The sequence below is a fragment of the Microtus pennsylvanicus genome, chromosome 13, assembly GCF_037038515.1.
Source record: "Microtus pennsylvanicus isolate mMicPen1 chromosome 13, mMicPen1.hap1, whole genome shotgun sequence".
Classification (NCBI taxonomy): Eukaryota; Metazoa; Chordata; class Mammalia; order Rodentia; family Cricetidae; genus Microtus; species Microtus pennsylvanicus.
This window is the reverse complement of record NC_134591.1, coordinates 32881137-32902150: the sequence shown is the minus strand read 5'-3', so window position 1 is coordinate 32902150 and position 21014 is coordinate 32881137. Positions and strand designations below refer to the sequence as shown.

Below are 21014 nucleotides of genomic sequence, written 5' to 3'. Positions count from 1 at the left end.
AAAATCATGAATGCCACGGCCTCCTGGGAAGCTCTCTATCTCACCTCCATTTGAATATCTTGGACCTCCCTTCAGGAGCTCTCTTTCTCTTAACCCTCATGCTTACTTCCGTTAAAAGATTTTTTAAACTATACTGCAAGTCAAAAATCTTTACTTGGCATAAATTGGGTCCTGGAAAGTCTAGGGGAACTCACCAGGCTGCTGTAGATGACAATGAACAGCTGTGTCTCTGTCCCAACTAAGGTTTGTAGATGCTCATGACAGACTGCATCTTGAAGCATTGTTAGTGAGTTTGCCTAACTACCACTCAGCTTTTCTTCCTTGCTAATCATGGCTTGAAAGTTACCTTAGGTTACCACTTAGGATTGAAAGGTACCACTGGCAGCAAGGATAGAAGTCTAGACTCATCTAAACCCCCATTCTTGAGTAGATGAAATAATATGTGACTTATCTAGGGGACATCTTCAGAAAGGTTATGCTCTCAAATGTCCTAAGCCAGTATCTGCCCTACAAGAGAGCATCCAGAGACACAATTGCGAAAGCAGTACATTCTGAATTCAAATTACGTGAGGATGGTTATGTCTCCCCTAAATTATTCAACGGCCTTTTTGCTCCATCTCTTCCCTTCATGTCTTCTCTGTTTGTAGATAGTTAATTATTAGACAAGGGAGACTCTGTCTGCTTCCACACCCCATGACTTCTGAGAAGGGGCTGACTCAGATTGTTTAAGGCTAACATAGGAGAAATCAGACTCAAGTCATTTTGATTTCTTAAGAGGCTGAAACTTCAGCTGTCTTTAGACTTTGTACTAGATGGGCATTAGGATCTTATCATGGTGGGGAACTTAGCATATGTTCCCCAGATTATCAATAGATGGAATCTTTTCTGATCTATGGGGACACTCAGGATATCTCGAGGAAAAAGTAACCACCTAAGCATTTGTAATGATTAAATGCCAGTTAAATGTGGGACAGATCATCTTTAAGTACAACAAGATAAAATACAGGTGAGAGTCGTAGTAAGCAGGGAGCCAATCCATGATGCTGTGCTTAGAGTTAGTTTTCCTTCTTTCATGTAGATATGGAGGCAGGCATGGGAAATGGACTTCAGCCCTACTACAAATCAAATAGAGATTTTTTTTTACCTAAAGTAACATTGAGGGTGATAGTTTTATCTGTAATGACGTTTTATCCTCAGAGAGTTTGTTCTAAACATAGAAACGGATGTTGCCTTAAGTCCACATAATAAACTTAACCTTTTGTTCATTTTACTCAGCCTTCCCCATGCCATAAAGAGATAAGGATATCTGAGCTTTCTGCTTGGATATTATATTGTGCACACTTGCAGTGCATGTAATTGTGTCTAGTCTGTCTATGGCATTTATTTCCACATGTTGTTTTGTGTCCCCCACAAAAACTAAGTGACAAATGCAGTGACCACTTCAATTTTTATTTGCATTGAGTACTGATATGTCTGTGCTCTCTGGCTCCTAGAGTCTCTTAGGGAAATGAAGGGGTGTGATAGGAGGTGAAGAGGAATAGATTATCTGAGGGCCCTATAAGATTAGCAGCCCTGAGCCTCAGCTCAGACTCTCATTCCTCTGAAGAGTCTACTAGGATACCAACCATGCTCTCAGCCATGGGCTCCCTGGTGGCTGCTGTCTGGGCTGCACTCCATCTCAGGACTCTGCTGCTGGCTGCGGTCACCTTCTTGTTCCTTGCTGACTACCTCAAAAACTGATGCCCCAAGAACTTTCCACCAGGGCCACGATGTCTGCCCTTTGTGGGCAACATATTCCAGTTGGACATGGGGCAACCACACATAGCAATCCAGCAGGTAGGAATGGAGAATGGTACCTGATTTTGCCCTCACGTAATCCTGAGATTCTAAATCTGGGACTTCTGAGAATAGGCCACGGGGTCAGGGATGGCTCCAAGGCTCCTGCTCACAATTGCTAATCCCAGGCCAAAGAGTTAACTTCTAAACTTGTGCTTTTAAGAAATATGAAGCTCAGTAGGGCAATAGTGGTAGATCTCTGTGAGTTTGATGCCAGCTAGTCTACAGTTCCAGGGCAGCCATGGCTATACAGAAAAATCCTGTTTGTTAGAAAGAAGAGGGGGAGAGGGAAAGAGATGGAAGGAGGGAGGGAGGGAGAGACAGAGGTAGGGACTGAGGGAGAAAGAGAGGAAGGAAGAGAGAGAAGGAGGGATGAAGAGAGGGAGAGGGGGAAGGAGGAAGGGAAAATAGAAGAGAAAGATACAAAAATTGGAGAATTTCTTATCTTTCTATGATATACTTTCAGGGTGATTCTGTTGTGGTTAGAAAACACACTGTATGATTTGGATTCTCTAAATATGTCCAGGTCTGTTTGTTGACCTAATAGTAAATTATGATAGAGACAGATATGTCCTGCTGCTTTAAGAAGTGTGTGTAAATCCCTGGCCTCAGCTTACTTCGTTAACATGCTTCTCCAAGAAAAATTAAAAAGTGGTGTGTGTGGGGGGGGTGTTGTACTTCTCTAGATTGGGATTTTTAATAGGTGTTATCTCTCTCATACTGAGCTGTAACAGGAGGAGCTATCTTACACCTGAAATAATTACACAGAAACTGTATTCATTAATACACTGTTTTGTAGCGGTTTAAATAAATGCAGACAGATTGTAAAGAAATATATATAGTTTTAATGAAGAAACAAACTCACAGAACCGAGGTTCCCGCGCAGCACAGGAAGCAGGAAAAAGGGGGCACGCAGGCTCCGCGTGCCCGATTTATCTGTCAACATTCGCCCGAGGCAAACCCGCCCCTAAGAGGCTGGCTTAACCCTACACTGTTTGAGCCATGTTTTAAAATATCTCTTATTGGCTAATTCTCACATCTTGATTTAACACATTTCTAATTATCTGTATATAACCATGAGGTCATGGCTTACCGGGAAAGATTTAGCATGTTTGACCTGGTGGTTCTGCTTTCTTCCTCCCAGAATTTAGTTCTGTCTTCTCTGCCTACTTAAGTTCTGCCCTATCAGGCCAAGGTAGTTTCTTTATTGACTAACTAATGAAACAATGCATAATCAGAAGGAACTTCTACACCACTGAGTCTTAGTTTGTCTACATCCTTGCTGACTGCTCACCTACTGATGTTATCAGTTACTAAGAAAGACTCCTAATTTATAAATTGTTATAATTACTTTGTTATTTGTTTTGTTGACATGTTTATTCATGACAATGAACCTAAGGTTCAAAGATTTGGAAATAGATACAGAAAATATCACCAATTTTCTCCCAAATAACACGTATGGTAAGAATCAGAATTCAGATTAAAGCAGGTCAGATACCTCCCAATCCAATGTCTTGAGCCCCAATGAGTCATCTTTCTTAGAAAAACTCTTTCAAATTTCTTGACTGAAATCAAGGGAGTTCACTTTATACACACTATACATGTTGTACTGATAACCTAGTTAGGATATATTTAAGCTATACTTTTTTAGTTATTCCAAAAAATTGAAAGTTATTTATATAAATTTAGTCAATAAATTCTCATACAGCTTTAAAACTCACCCTACACTAATCAAAATGAATTTAGCTTTTTTTTCATTTGTACACATCTATTACCAACAACTGTTAAAGGAAAAGGCATACACTTGTTGCCTTTTCTGGTTTTCTGTCTTACAAACAAGAAAAGACAGATTGTGCTACAACCAAATGAAGTTAGCAAGGACTCTTGATAAAGAACTAAAGAAGCACAGAGTTTATGGCTCAATCTGTAATGCGGGTACAAGATACTGGAATTAGATCAAATCAAACCGTTTGTTTGGACAGGCTCCACAAAGGTCCAAGGTTTTGTGATTGATAAGATACGGCACAGGTCAGTGAAGGTAAGAGTAGGGAAGGAGTCCACAGATACCTGGGGGAATTTTACCCTCTTTTTTGGTACTACTGGCAAGACTCGGGATAACAAAAGCAGAGCTGGGTCAACACGGGACAGATTTGTGAACACACAGATGGAAGGATATTTGAAAATGATCACATACTCTCATCCACCTTTACAACACCTTGTGTTTTATGCATTTCTCTCATTTTTTCCAAGTCCCTCTTCTTGACCTCCTAAACTCTGTCACTCACTCGCTCATGCATATTCCCCACTATACCGGCCACTAAACTCCAAGTATCATAGAGATCTAAAGGTCATATTTCTCTGCAGATGTACATAACATCTGGAAGAGTCCCTCCACAAGGCAAGAGACATTTGCTAGGCTACATTCCTTCATTAGAAATTGATTTCCTCTTTACAAAGATCATGAAAATTCTACTTATAGTAGAACAGTTATAAGAAAGGAAGTAAATCATAAAGCATACTGAGTACCCATTCAGTGAGTGCAGCTATCTGGGACTGGTGAGTTATTTTCCTGGCTCTCACCATGCATTTGTATCCCCATGCTTTGAACAAAGAGTTCATTCATTTATCAGAGACGCAGTCGATGGCTTGGTACTGGAACTGAACAGAATGTTTCTCACAGTACCACTTTCATCCTTCCCCACAGAACTCATTGAGGGGGAATAATTTTCACTCTGTCATAGCTGGGAGTCTGAGATTTGGAAGACAGCACCTCTGTCAAGAGCCCAGGTAGTGAACCATAGACCCCACATGATTACATCACTCCAGATATACAGAGATGTATCCATTGCTATCCTCAAACCTTTATTGTACAGTTCATATCCAGCAAGGTTTTGTGAAGACTGGATATTGTGATTACCTAAGGATTCCATGGTTGCTATAGCAGCCTCATACACATACATCTTAATCTTTTTCTGTACTGATGTCTTATATTTTCTGTCTCACTGGATATCAAAATGTTTCAGAAGATCACACTAAGGAACCTCTTCCGTATACAGATTCACAGAGTTCCCTTAGTGTTTGTCCAATTCATCACACATGTACATCCCATGTCTAACATGTGTTGAGTATGGCCATTTTTTTCTGATAAATCACTTTGATCTCCTAGGAAGCCCATACAATCTGCACCAACATCAAACCTATACTCACACTCCTTGATCTTTGTCAGGTCAAATGTGTCACATGTTCTCCTTTTATTAGATTTCGGGATGCTTCAAATCAGCGATTTTGTTTCTTTGATGAACCTTATATACTCATACCTTCCTTTGGTTGACATGTAGTAGATGCATAGTCAATTCAAACAAACATATTAATTAACTTTTATACAGTAATTTTTTTTTCTCATGTGGAATTTAGTTTAGTGCTGTAGAGGAAACCACAACTTCGAAATATTTCCACAGACAATGGTACATCTCCTCACTCACAGAAACCTCTCAACGTGGTCCCATTAGCTACACACATGCCTGCCAACCCAGGATACAGAGAAATAGCCACACTAAACAATAATTCTTGCTATATTTTTCAGTTTGTGAAGAAATATGGGAACGTTCTTAGCCTGAATTTTGGTAACATAACTTCTGTGGTCGTAACTGGACTCCCCTTAATCAAAAAAGTCTTTACCCACATGGAACAAGACATTTTGAAATGCCCCATCACTCCTATCCAAGAATGTATCTCTAAGAACAATGGTAAGTTTAATGAACAACATGGAGTGTGTATTATAGTATTTATGTATCGTTAAATATACCTGTATCTAACTTTCTAACACTCCCATAATCAGTCCCATCACTAATTGCCATGTTTAAAGGAAGAGGGATGCCATATTTTCTAAATGAAAGCACCCATCATAGGACTTAATGGTGTCATCCCTAATAGACATTTAAAAAAAAACACATGTCTTGAAAAAAATAATCCTAAATGTGTGGTGAGAAGAAACTACAGCATCCAGCCACAACTAGAAACACTGTGTTCTTCCTTCCCTTTTTACATGGCCATGCTCTGTCCTAGGAAAACAGGTGTAAGTCAGCTTTTTCCTGCTGCTGTTCTGCTTGTTTATTGCTTCTTATACTCCATTACTAATGTCATGCACCACAGGCACCTCCGGCCTCCTAGACAGGGTTAGACTAGAATAACATGAATACTCGGTATTGCCATTATATCAGGTTGCCTGTTTCAAAGTTGAAAGCAGAACTTCAAGTGTATTGTCATATCAAAGTGTCAGTTTAGACATTTCCTAATTATTCCTTGAGGCAACCAATCATTAATTGTACATAATGAGCTATGTTGTTCACTATAGGGAGCACATTGCTAGGCATAAGTGACTCATGGTGCATATAATAGACAAAATATCCATGTTTACATAACATATACTCCATTAAATGAAAAATGCTACGTCAATTTGCTAATTAAAATCACACAGGACTACAATGTTAAGGGGACAAGGAATTTTTTCAGTAGTAGCAATGTTCTACTGTTATTCACGGGAAAATTCTGTAAGTAAGGACACTAATTTATTAACATTGAAATACAGTCAACAGGAACAGAATACCCATGAAATAAGAAAGAAAACCAAGACCTCATGAAACAGAAAGATGTCCAGTGTGGCAAGCACAGTAAGGAAAGGATAACTAAGTAGGTACAAACTGATCACCTTGCCTAGGAAGAGCCGAGGTCTTGATTTGCATCCTAACAGCAAGAGTGATTCTGAGTAGAGATGATCACACACTGCACATTCTGAGGCTCATCTATGCTCAGGGATGGAAAACAGCTTGAAAATATCTTTGTGGGTTAAAGAAGGTGGGGCTTGGAAAATGCAGTCAAAAAAACGACAGCTGATTAGACCGTGAGAGTGACATTGAAGACACAGACTGAAGTCATTCAAGAGCAAAACCATATGACATAGCCTAGAGGGCAGGCCAGAGAATGAGTCTCACATGGGACTTCCATAGGAATGGGCGATGCAAAGAGGACAATGACAGCTGACAAGGCGACAAGGCATTTTAATGGTGCTAGCTTCTTTTGGGAGTTTCAGAAATACCAATAATATTAACTGTCCCAGGTATGCTGAGTTTCAATGCTGGTAACTTGCAAAGGCAAGTAGTCATATACATGGTTCTGGGGTGTACACCTGTAACATCAGGAGATATTCAAATTGTAGAAATGATAAGATTTCCTAAATATGCAGCAGGCAGAGAGGTAGACTAGATTTGAATAATTCCAGTTTCAAAAGTTGGCAGAAACAAGCTGGCAAAAGTTGTGGGAAATTTCTGACAAACAATTAGGTTGAAACACTGAAATGACAGGATCCCAGGGGCTACTGGCAAAATGTTTCAGGAAGGAAGTATCTCAGTTGCTGAACCAGCAGGCTGATGATGTGGAAAGGGCCACCTGATGATGTGTGGGAACTAGAGAGACGAGGGCTTATGTGTAAAGAGCTGACGATTTCTCTGAAAGTTAAGAAATTGACTTGCACACAACATTACATGTGCCATGAAAGGTGGTAGATGCTGAACAGACTGGAATGTTTGTCTCTTGTTCTTTCTCTGTGGAACACTGATGCTTCTTACCATATTGATTATTTTTTTTCACCTTTTAAAGCTTGTGTTGACAAGGAATTCTCTTAAGAGCCTTTCATACCTCTTTAACTTCTGTGCCTTGTGTTACCCTTTAGTCCATTCCTGTTATTCAACTTAACACATCTAAGTAGACTTTTGGGTCAACCTTGGAAACAAGGTCATTTGAATTTGAACACCAAAGGGTCAAAAAACTGTGCTCCCTTAAAAAGTTTGTTTTTTTTATATATTCCCCCCCTTTTTTTTTGCAGCAGTGGGAATGGACCTGTTGCTGCTTGTTAATAAACATGCAGTGTTCCTTAAAGAGTAAATTACAAACGCGGTGGTGGCACAAGACTTTAATCCCAGCACTCGGGAGGCAGAGGCAAGCGGATCTCTGTGAGTTCGAGGCCAGCATGATCTACAAGAGCTAGTTCCAGGACAGGCACCAAAGCTACAGAGAAACCCTGTCTCAAAAAACCAAAAAAAAAAAAAAAAAAGAAAAGAAATATTAGTGTGTGATGCTGCAGATCACCAGGACCTTAGCCATCTTGATTCTTGCTTTGGTGTATTCTCTCTAGACAGTTACAAAAAGCCCTTATTGTCCCATCTTTTCCATTGCACATGTCATCGAGTTCATGAAGACTTTTAGACCAGAATTTCAGTGTCATAATGTTGAATGTCTTCTTTCCAGGAGTGATCTTCTCCAGTGGCCAGACATGGAAGGAGCAAAGAAGGTTCACTCTGAGGACCCTGAGGAATTTTGGGTTGGGAAAGAAGAGCTTAGAGCAGCGCATACAGGAGGAGGCCAGCTATCTTGTGGAAGTCATAAAAGAGGAAGAAGGTGGGTATTTCACAGGGCAGGGGTGGGAGGCTGTGTCCCTCTCATTCATTGAGCACATTTTTCCTAAATATCTAAGTGCTTGCCCTTAGCAAATTGAGGATGAGGCAGTGAACATGTAGCCATGACCATGAGCTGGGAGTTCTGCGGGTAAGCACACAGATGGTCATTAGATGCACTGCTGCACCTAAGGCCTCGTCATCAGTTGGGTTTCCTGTGTATTAGCAGAATCCCTGGAACATGTCAGTCTTTATGTAGTATGCTCTGACCAGAGCCTCTTCCATGGATCTCTGCAATGTGAGTTCCTCTGTCATATCAAGTTAATTTAGTGTAGGAAATAGAAACAAATGAATAACTTTGAAGGACTCATCCCTCCCTCTCTCCACTCCCAGGACAGCCTTCAGTATCAACAATGCAGTTTCCAATATCATTTGCTCTATCACCTTTGGGGAGCGCTTTGAGTAACAGGATAGTCGGTTTCAGGAGATGCTGAGGCTACTGGGTGAGGCCTTGTGTTTGCAGGCATCACTGATGTGCCAGGTAAACATTCTTCTTTGCATGTCTGTGAAGGGTATTGCAAGTAGCATTTTGTAGCTAATATGATAACATTTGAAATATTGAGTTTGATCCAAGTACCTTTTAAGTCCTCCTCTTGACTTTAATGGTTTTTGTTAATACAAGAAACTTACTATACACAAAACACTTCTATTATTTATTTGAACTATTTTGATATTTATATTGGTCTATAGACATGCCTATGGGAATGCTGGTATCTTTTAGAGAATGGAAATTTATTGTTTACTTGGACTCTTGTTCCCATGCCACTCTCTTCCTTCCTCAGAGTCACCTTCAGAAGGAACTTTCTAGCACATCTTCTTATATTGAGATTCTTTTTTTTTTCAGTTCTGTCTTTAACATTTTTCATTTTCAAATCTATCATTAAGAAAAAAGTAAACAAAAGTTAGGTCTGTTGCAAATTTTATGATTTTTCTTCTTGTTTGTATACTGTTACTTCTTATCCTCACACTAGCAGTGCACTATCTGAATTGTTGTTGGTTTATCTATAGTTAGATAAATGAATTATACCTAGGTTTAGGGTGTTATGAATAAAAATTCCATATCAGTGTCCATGTGAAACTATCATTTGTCCTATTTTTGCCTCTGGATGTTTGAGATAACTAAAAATTCACTGTGTCCATTCCCATTAACGTGAAGCATCAGTCTAATGGTAGAAAATATAAACTTCTAGGGTTCAAATGTCACCCCCAACTTTATCCCATTTTCTATGTCTATTCCTTATAGTTACGTTCATGAATATGGAAAACAGTTGTTTGGTGAAGTTACCCACAAGGGCTGGATTTTTTTCCTAAAGGTGTTTCCTTCTACTAAGCCTGATACAGTAGTCCCACACTACTGCGGTTTGTACATATTGGATAATGTGTGTTTACATATTGGAGAATGCTGTGTGTGTTTAAAACATTTTCACTGCATTGTATGTAGTGTGTGTGCATGCACATGTGTAAGTTTGTTACATGTGTGCATGCACACAAGTCAGAGATCAACTTTCAGGAATAGGTTCTCTCCTTCCATTATGTGTGTATCAGGAATGTAAAAGAGTGTGCTTGTATATAACTTTTTTTTTACAATTGTTATGATTTATTAACTGTTGCCCTCATGCAATGACATTATCACTACTGACTATTGGATTTAATATCTGTTTTATCTAAAATCAGAATAGCCATGTCAGCTTGTTTCACTTCTCTTTGCTCTATAAATTGCTTTCCTTTCTCTGATTCTTAATTTTGTCGTTATCTTTTTTTAATTTTTTTATTGATAAAAGGAGAATAAAGAAAAGAAAAAAAACAAATTTCCACCTCCTCCCACCAGCCTCCCATTTCCCTCCCCCTCCTCCAACTCTTCTCCCCCTCCTCCCACTCTTCTCCCCCTCCTCCCACTCTTCTCCCCCTCCTCCCACCCCTCTCCCCTTCCCCCCATTCCTCTCCCCCTCCCTTTCCAGTCCAAAGAGCTGTCAGGGTTCCCTGCCCTGTGGTAAGTCCTAGGTCCTCCCCCCTCCATCCATATCTAGGAAGGTGAGCATCCAGACTGGCTAGGCTCCCACCAAGCCAGCACATTGCGTAGGATCAAAACCGCATGCCATTGTCCTTGGCGTCTCATCAGCCCTCATTGTTCTCCATGTTCCGAGAGTCCAGTTTTATCCCATGCTTTTTTTGGTAACAGTCCAGCTGGCCTTGGTGAGCTCCCAGTAGATCAGCTCCACTGTCTCAGTGGGTGGGTGCACTCCTCGTGGTCCCGACATCTTTGCTCATGTTCTCACTCCTTCTGCTCCTCATTGGGGCCTTGGGAGCTCAGTCCAGTGCTCCAGTGTGGGTCTCTGTCTCTATCTCCATCCATCGCCAGATGCAAGTTCTAGGATGATATGCAATATATTCGTCAGTATTGCTCTAGGGTAGGGTCATTTCAGGTTCCCTATCCTCAGCTGCCCAGGGAACTAACTGGGGACCTCAGCTTGGGCACCTGGGAGCCCCTCTAGGGTCAAGTCTCCTGCCCACCCTAAAGTGGGTCCCTTAACTAAGAATTGTGGTTCCGTGCTCCCCTATCCAACCTTCCTTTATCCCGATCCTCCTGTTATCTTTACCAGTAAGATTTGTTTCACAGAGACAGCACACACTTTGCTCTAGGATTTTAATTGGTCAGCTAGTCCGTGTCTCTCTTTGATAGAGCCAATTATATTTAACATGATTATTGAACTATACAAACTAACTACTGTGATTATGTTATTTTTCTTCTTGGCTAGTTTATTTATACTTTACTTTCTTTTCTATTACTACTGAAGATTGCTTGTTTTTTGTGTTAGACATGATGGATGTTTCCCTAGCACTCATCCGCTCAACCATACTTTTCATGAAATTTATTTTTTCCTATGTTCTCATCACTAGGATTCTTTTTATTCTGTGTATAATAATCCTTTAAACATCTTTAGTCTTCTTGGATTAATGCTCCTGAAATGCTTTGATTTGCACTTTTCCTGAAATATCTTTGTTTCTCTGTCAATTTTAAAAGATACCAATTTTGGGAATAGAGTTCAGAGTTGATATTTATTTACTTTCAGAGCACAAACTGTGCCATATCATTTCTTGGCTTGGGGATTGATGATGAACGATTTGATACCCTAATTTCTATGACTTTGCATGTGAGTTGATGTTATAGGATTTTTGTCTGTTTGTTTGTTTTACATCTTTAATATATCAATAAGGCTCTTTCCTCTGGTCTGTTTATTTTAAGGTCTAAAATCCTCTTGGATTTGAAAATCTATTTGTTTCTCTACGTTTGGAAAAATGTCTGCTATATATTCATTCAATTGATTCTCTATGAATGTTTATCCCAGATATTTGATTTTTATCTGTGACCCTGCGATTCTGTGATCACATAGATCTAGTTTCTGATTGTATCCCTGAGTTCTTAGACTTTGTAGTCATGCTAATTATTCCCTAGTGGGTGTTGAAATGAAGTGTGTCCTCAACATTGGGCTCCATTCCTGATAGTCTTCTCTATAACTTAGTCTGTTGCTAATGGTTTTTACTGTGTCTTTTTGAATACTGTAACTATTCATTTTCAACATTTCCACTTTTTATCAGAACTTCACTTTCCTTCTGCACATGTCTTCCATTTTGCTGATCTTTTCAACCACATTGCTGATTTAGTCATCCATTTAACTGACTTTTCCCTTTCTATTGTTGACTTTCCTCTCCAGATCCTTTATTGAATCCATCTGCTTGCATATATACTCCAAGACACTGATGAATTTTACTAGAATACTTTGGCAGGTTTGATGTAGTATTGTACTTGTTTCAGTACCTATCAATTCCTTGATTCAGGAGTTCATGATTTTTACTGGAATTCACCTGGCTCGTATTTCTATATTTCTGTGTTTATGTGTCACACTGTGTGCTCTCTTGGACACTCTTCTGGAATGTGTGCAGATAGCAGTTGTGGATGTTTTGACTTTACCATACTGTGAGTACATAATGCTTCCACAGAGAATGAATCTGAAGCATAGATAATGGTGCCCTCTTCTGGCCTGCATGCATACACACAGACAGACTATTGTATACATAATAAATAAATAAATAAATAAATAAATAAATAAATAAATAAATAAATAAATAAATTAGTAGTAATATTAAATCTGGATCATTATTAGAAATAAAGGGTTCCCTGCCTGTAAATGAGAGATACTTCCCTTTCATGCCCCTCCTTGTCTTTTATCCTTTATTTTCTCTTTATTTATGAAGAAATTGAATATAAAGAGAAAATGGCAATTAAACATTAGAGCTGTTTTTAATGTGTTTGTCTAAGGCCAATTATTCACTCCCTCTCAGCCCCAACTACAAGACACAGGCAAAGTTCAACTGAAAGTTGGAGATAACTTATAAGGTCTGGGTGTGGCGTCAGCCTTCACGTGATGTCTTATAAACACTGTCCAGCCATACTCAAGCAGACAGAAAGCAGCTGGATGAATGTATTTAATACTTCTTTATTTTGTTTCAATAACAAGCAGAAACAATTTAAGAGGCTGGAGGTTTATTTTGTCACATATTTTCAATGGGTGTTGGTCCGTCATGGAAGAGTAAAAGTGAGAAAAAGAGATGGTGGAGCCTGTTTGTGTAATGGAAGAGCAAAGAGCAGAAAATAGCCCAGACCCAGGGCTTTGATATCACCACAGGAATCCCACTTCCTACGACTGACTTCCTCCAGCTGAGTAGCACCTGCAATGTTCCATAACATCTTAAAATTGCCCTAGCAGCTAGGAAACAAATATTTAAAACTTGAGCCTGTTTAAAATCAGTTTAAAATCAAACTATAACACTATTTTTAATGCTCTCACCTCAATAGACTCCTGGTAAATACACATCGCTGGATCCTTCTTATAAGATTTGACTCATTAGATTATGGATTCCTTCTCTCTTCAGGGGCCCAATAGTAAAATTTTTCACTTGTTATAGCACATTTCATCCTCCTGGTATAGTATCAATAAAATCAACATTTTATTCCCAGAATAAAAGGCAAATTATTGACTTTATATTGCAGGTGGGAGACTATAACATTATGAGCAGCATAAAGAATGACGATTCTACAGGAAGTTAGTAAAAATAGAATTATATCCCAAAGAATAATTAATGGAATCAGCAAGATTTTTCCTATTAAAGATTAAAGGGAAGATCAAAGAATCAACAAACACAGAGAATTCACTTGATTCCTTCTGAGATCAGCAAAAACATTTGCACAGTATTTGATATGTGCCTGTGGTATCTCCTACTGATGATATGGCTTGTTAACATATGTAGATTGTTCTTTTTTTTATAAGCAGATAAATGTGATGTGAACCTCTTAGGTCAGAGAGTGACTTAGAGATGTGGCTGATGCTGAAAGCCAAATGTGTGTGTGTGTGTGTGTGTATGTGCGCACGCGCGCGTGTGTGTTTATCCTGTTCTGTGACCGTCCTACTAAATCTTTCCCAAAAACATAGTCAGAAGAAAATAGTTGTCTTGCTATTCATCCACCTGAGTACTAGAAGCTTTTGATCAGCCTCCAGCACTTAGAACAGGAAATGTTTTCTGAGGAGATCACAGTAATATCTTTTCTAATGAGTCCTATTGAACTCATACCCCAGGGTGACGAAGACCTTGTGTGCCAGTGTGAGTCCCTAGAGACACAATATTGCTCTTGATAAAGCTGTTTGCTCAGGAAGTAAAGAGGAAATCACTTTAAATGCCTGCTTCAAATGTGTTCCCTAGCATCAGAAAGCAAGCATTAGGATACTCACAAATCTTCTGTTTAAACAAATGCACAACATCCACGACCCTGCGCTGGGCTCTGCTCTACATGGCTCTCTACCCAGAAGTCCAAGATGAACGTGTAGTGGCCTCACTGGAGAGAGCAGAATTCTGGAAGCCATAGCTTAAATGGCACCAGAAGAGAACATGTTGAAGTGAGAAGAAGGGCCATAGCTGTGAGGCAATGTGCCCTGGGTAACGGGCATGTGCTCTCCATGTTCTCTCAGGACTGAGACATTTACAAAGTGCATCCATTCAGGTTCCTCTTCCATTGTCAGTAGGCCTTCCCATTTCCCCTGAATTCTGTTCAAACTCTGTTCTGGTGTTCAATGCACTGTGATGTCACCTTTCTGCCTTTTCACTTCAACCCCACCCACCCTGGGTGGTGCCCTTCTTACACTCTATGTCCTCTCTTGGCCCTGTCCTTATTCTTCTAATTCTTGCCTCGAAGCCATGATATCAAGAGTGTTCTATCACAGTCTTTATTCATTCTAGAAGAATCTCCTCAGGTACTACCTCCTGAAGTCATTTCAGATCTCTTCATGGTTTGATAACTGGAGAATTACTGTTGTTTTCCTCCAGACATGACCAGATACTCTTCCATGTCTATGCTGTATGCATTGTTCCTTTCTCCAGTGAATGGCATTCATCAGGGAGAGTGGTCCATGCTATTATGTGTATTCTTTCAGATTCTAGAAAAGTTTAATTATTATGGGATAGGTACATTTTTCCTGTCATAGAACAAAGATTTTTCATGTTTGTTTTGTTTTTCAAATTGTGGGAAACAGTTTATTCATGAGGTATAAAATCAATTTAGTAGATATGGGCCAACTATTTTGCCTTAAAAAGAAATGGAGATGGAGATAATCAGAGTGCTTCCCATAAGGTAAATAAATATTTGTTTAAAGAACTACCCGTGTTTGTGTGAGTGTGTGTGTGTGTGTGTGTGTGTGCGTGCATGCACACACATGTGGAAGCCATAGCATAGCTGCAAACATCTGCTACCATTACTCATCAGAAACCATCCACTTTTTGGACAGAATCTCTCGTGCACCTGGAACTGTTCAAACAGTCTACACTGCCTGGACACTAACTCACAGGGCTGTGTCTGCCACCACCTCCCTAGTTGTGTCCTGGTATTAGATGCCCATGTCACCATACCTAGTTTTTTTTTTACATCAATTATAAGTCTTAGGTCCTTTTGCTTACATGGCAATCACTTTACTACTTGAAATATCCTCCATCCCCAAATATTTTTCTATTTAATTCAAAATGCATATGTGTATCTCTATTTATGTATATGCTTGTGCCATGAGACACCCTCCCCTGACAGAAATATACTGTCCTAAAAATGTATTATCTCTTTATAAAGAAGTATTAGAGAGCCTTATTTCTGCCTTTGAGATGAGAACCCAGTGAAGCTTTTTAATCTATGAGACAGAAAATTGTTCCTACCAGATAAGAAACATCTTGGTGCCATGCACTTAGTATCCCCAGGCTCTAGGACTATGAAACATGAATGTGAATTGTTTATAATGCTCTTTGGGAAAGGAACTCACTCATACCAGTCTAGGTACTGCGCTAAAGTTAGCAATGCTGATCACAGCTGTTCCGTTCGGGAAAGTTATGATTATGTTGTAGGCTCAGAGAAAAAAATCACTAAATTGTTGATTTGTCCTTTAAATCAATCTTTTAAAAGGTTAATAAAATGTCCTTACAGCTAGAACACCAGACTGAAATGAAAGCAAGACAACTTATGAGGAATAACTAAATTTGAAAATTAATAAGATCTCCTGTTTTCTTTCAGAAAAAGTACAGGCTGAGATTGACAGAGTGATTGGCCAGAAGAGACAGGCTAGCCTGGCCAACCGAGAGTCCACGCCTTACACCAATGCTGTTGTCCATGAGGTGCAGAGAATGGGAAACATTGTCCTTTTGAATGTTCCCAGGGAAGTCTCAAAGGACACCAGTTTGAATGGATTTCACTTGCCAAAGGTAACTATACATTCCCAGCCTCAGATATCTATTTTTTTGGGGGGGGGGAATTTTCGAGACAGGGTTTCTCCTTAGCTTTTGGTTCCTGTCCTAGAATCAGATATCTATTTTTGACCTCATCTTAAGAACCTAACATATAGAGCCATATATTCCTTCATCAAGAGATCATTTAAATTGGGCAGAAAGATAGTATGTCTGCTAAAATACTAGTTTTCCTCCATGCATCTAAACAGATATATACATATACAGTGGGGAAAGTGGCGAAGCCTGGCTTTGTTTGATAAATGCATCCTAGCATCTTCCCTTGCTAATGTGGGCTAACACAGTCAGCAGTTCTCTGCTAGATGATAGCTGAGAGAGCAGCTCTCAAGACGAAGGACTGCAGGCTTGGGCTAGAACATGCTGCTACACAGGCCTTGAAACTATGAGTTAGAAATGTGGATGAAACTTGAGGCCCCTGTGCCACCATTATGGTGAGACTGTTGTTTCTAAAGCAGTGAACCACAGGCTTATAACTTTCATACAAATGATTACTGTCTCATGAGGGTAACCTTTCCAAAAATTCAGTATTTGAAAGGGACAGAGTGCCAATAGTTACTAAGTGATATTTGTGTACTGTTGACTCTAATCTTCAAAATGTCTAATCAACTTTTCAGAATAACTCTCCATCTCATTTTTGAGATTAGAAAGTTGTGGCCTATGGAAATTAGGTTTGTATAATATCTCTCTAATATTAAAGAAAGAGGGAAGTCCAGGAGCAAACATGTTCTGATAATTCTGATCAACATATGCTTCCTCCACAGGACTGTAGTATTTTGATATTAAAAGGATCTCCTCTGATGTCTCTCCATGAGTTCCTGTTAAATACCCTCTCTTTAAAGAGGGAATCCCCATCGCGTCTCCCAGTGCTCTCAAGATCTCTGCACAGAGTTTCCTGAATCTTTACACTCTACATGCCCCCAAGCAGTTATAGTTTCTTCTCTTCTTCTTTTGACCATGTATTATCAGATCTCAAAAGTTTCTTGGCTGTGACGAAATACACAAGGTTCAGCATGACAAGAAGGGGCAAACGGGCCAATCAGATCACATCGTGGGGGCTAGGAACTAGAGAGAAAACCTGTGAGAGGTTCTTCATCCCCATTTCCACCATTTTTATTCCATCCAGGTTGTCAGCTTGTGGGAGAGAGCTACCCACAGTCAGGGAAATTCTGCTACCATTTCTTGTTTAACTCTCGAAATGTGTTCATTATAGCATAAGCTGATGAAAGCATACTACAGAGTGTGTAATAAAATCATGGGAAGAAACACAGTATTCAGTCAGGTTCATGGCACACTTCACTGCTAGCTGTGCAGCAGATGTGGGACTCAGATAGCAAGGGGCGACCTGTCCTAAGGTGGTTCTCAGAATCAGGGATGGACATGACAAAGTCTAGAGAGATAGGAAGGATGGGTAAAGTCCCTGATAGGATATACGATTCAGTGTGAAGTAAAGGCACACTCTTGAGAGTGTGCATGGTTCCAAGGAGCTCAGTGAACTGGGATTGCCTACTCTGCTTTCTTGATGTGCTCCTAACCCTGAGGAATGGGATCAGAGTCCTCCACAGTGAGGCTTAAAAATGGAAAAGCACAGATGGAAGTCTTATCATTTCCCTTCATAGATCTGCCCATGTCCTTAAAGTAGGAGGAGGCTGATTTGGTCTTTACTCTTGCCTGCATCTTTATTCTCCTTTGGATACTAACATGTTTCTCCATAGACCAGTACAGACTTCTTTCTATAGACTTGTGTCCAGTATTAAAGAGCAACATAATGGACTAGAATATCTCCAGTATGTAATCACAGTCAATGCAAAGTTATGTCGACAAAGGAGACGGTACCAAGTGGGGAGAGTCATGCATGAGAGCTCAAGAAGTATCTACTGTTATTTCCTTGCAGGTCTGTTCTATATATCAAGCCTTGACTTTTTGCTGCCATTTCTAGGGCACCATGCTTCTAACCAACATGACTGCACTACACAGTGACCCCAAAGAGTGGACCACTTCAGAACTCTTCAATCCAGAGCACTTTTGGAGAATGGACAGTTTAAGAGAGAATCCTTTCTCCCTTTCTCAATGAGTTAGTTGTGATGAGAGGACAGAGTTCAGAGCTCCACCCAGCCATTCCCTCCTCTCATCCCATAATACTATGCTTTAATTAAAACTTCTCCAGATGGCCCAAGGTGATTCCACTTTATGTTTTGATGCAGTCCATCCCTGGACTTGGCACTGCTTAAGATCCCTCTATTTTTCAGTCTTCCATGACTTACCCGGGTATTTCAGCTTGCTTCAATTTTTTTTCTTAAAACCCTAAGAATGGAGACCTATATACAGACTCTTCACTAAGGCGGACATCTGAAAACTTCATAAGATTTTTCAGATTCTCAAGATATGATGAGGGATAGACTCTTAGAGGTAAATGGACTTGATTTGAAGTGCAATGGTGAGGAGAAATGCATCCTGGGAAAACTAGGTAGATCCTGTCTCAAATGAAATAGTTAACAGCTATATAAACAGGGATGATGCTCAGAAAAAGTATGCTTTCCAGAATATGCAAGACCCTAGACTCAGCAGTTCTAGAAAGATAAAGAGAAAGACTCAACAAGTGAGGAGGGGAAGGCACAAAAGAGAAAAGGATAGGAAATGTTGGCTTAAAGATGGATTAGAGACCTTGTAGAAATCTGCAATGCTGTTGAGATACATGGTGAGAATGTTCACTGAGGGAGAGAACAGTGGCATGCTAGGGATGTCCTGGCCATCAAAGAAGAATGGTGTGAACCCAGAAATTTGCTACAGAGACTGACGTGTAAATACATGTGTCTATTTACACAATTTGATAAATACACCAAGTTCATTGTGTATGGTGTCAGGTGACCCAGAGAATGGCTTCCAGAGTTGTGAGAATGCCTCTTGTTTAAGTCTTTCCTTAACATTAGTCAATGCAAGGAACCAAGACACCAGGGAAAATGGCAAGATTAAAATACAAGTCTGGGACAAATGTTAAGTCAAGATCAGAAAATGCCAGCTTGAATGGGGTTCTAATGGCCAAATCAGAAAGACATTAGACATAATTAGATCGACACAAAGCTCATGGTCAGCTAAGTAGTTACAGTAGGAAGTTGGGAGCATTAGTCCCTCCATGTACTAAAATCAGCTGAGAAAGTGACTCATTTTCTATTCTTGTCTCACAGGAAAGTGAGCCTGCCTGGGAGAACAATTGGCCAGGTCTGAGCTATTCATTTTCTTCACTGCTTTTTTGCAAAACTTTACCTTCAAGCCCCCAGTCAATGAGAAACTGAGCCTGAAGTTCAGAAATGGTCTCACACTCACTCCAGTCAGTCACCACCTCTGTGCTGTCCCCAGACTGTGATGCCAGAGAAGGAAAGAGAAAAAGGAAGAAATGGTAGATGTCCTGAAGCTTGTGGGCCTTGCTCAGAAGAGAAGGGTGATGTTAGAGAATGAAAGTGACTCAAAAAATAGTGAAGGAATTGAGCTAAAAACATTGAGTCAAATTTCTGAACCGTTGAAACCTAATTTGGTAGTAGGAAAATCATTTATGAGCTCAATGGTGTACCTTTTCATCTAAAAGTTGCAAGGGGAATGATGATTCCTCCTATAAGTAAAATGCACTTAAAACAAATTGCTGAATTAAAAATGCTAAGTACATCATGAGTCACGTCTCAAGAGTTGTGCCTTCAATTTGTCTCCTTCCTCCTTTCATAGACATGCATTTGTTTCTGGCACATTGAGATGTTGGTCTAAAGTGGTACAAGGAGACAATAAGTATTAGAACTGAGTATCTGGTTGCACCCACAGGAGGCCATGAAGATTCTCCCAAATAACAGATGTGTCTCTAACTATGTAACTTTACTTCCAACTAGTCCTGGAAACCAACTGTTTTAATTTCCTGTATTGAGACTTCTTTGTTTAGATCTGTACCCCTTTTGTTAATTAGGTTTTTAAATTTTTTTGACATTGAGTTTCTAGAGTTCTTTATACATCTTGGATATTGGTCTTCTATTAAATGTGGAGTTTGTAAAATCTTTTCCCATTCTGTATGCTGCAGCTTGTTGTTTCTTACTTGTTAATACTTACAATACTCATGGTGCCTATGTAAATGTGGAAGTCAAATGATAGGAATCAATTCCTCTACTTGGTAAGAACAGATGCAACTGGATTTTAAAATTAAGGATCATGATAATATACTCAATATTTATTACTGTTTATCAGTAGAATATTATTCATCATATATCAGTGGTGAATATGAGAAGCTGCAGGCCTTACCATTTAAGAGGAGATATTCTATTCTTGATAAAATTGGGAAAAAGGAATTAGAAACCCACAAATAAATCAGCATAAGTATGCATTTACTGTATAAAAAGCAGATATTAAATTCATGGGTAACTCAGAAGAGAATCACCCCAAAGATTGGAAAAATTTGGTAGCAGCAATATTAGAAGTTGATTCTCAGTTACAATGTCAAACGTGGTAGAAAGAGGAAGTTAATGCCACAGTACAATAAAATACGTATACAGGTATTTATATTTCCCAAGATCAGTTCCTAGATGAAGGTTTATTGATTTACAAAGGCTGCTTGAAATTGATGAACATGACATGATGCTATGTCATTTAGAAGCTTTAAATACTTGGGATAAGGTTGAAGAATCAGAAAAGAGATTTGAGTCATTTACTAAAATTACACAAGGTCCAAAAGAAGTCCTCGCTGATTGTTTTTTCTTTTGCAAAGATTGACTATAATTGTAAACAGAATAGTATCAGAACCAGAAGTTAGGTAACTACTAATCAAATCTTTGACTTTTGAAAATGCTAATTCACAATACAAAA

General features: G+C 39.4%; 1 pseudogene; it reads left to right on the top strand.

Moving 5' to 3' along the window:
• Positions 1-1626: 1626 nt before the first annotated feature.
• Positions 1627-19539, top strand: LOC142833566 (cytochrome P450 2J4-like; annotated as a pseudogene).
• The last annotated feature ends 1475 nt before the right edge of the window (positions 19540-21014 follow it).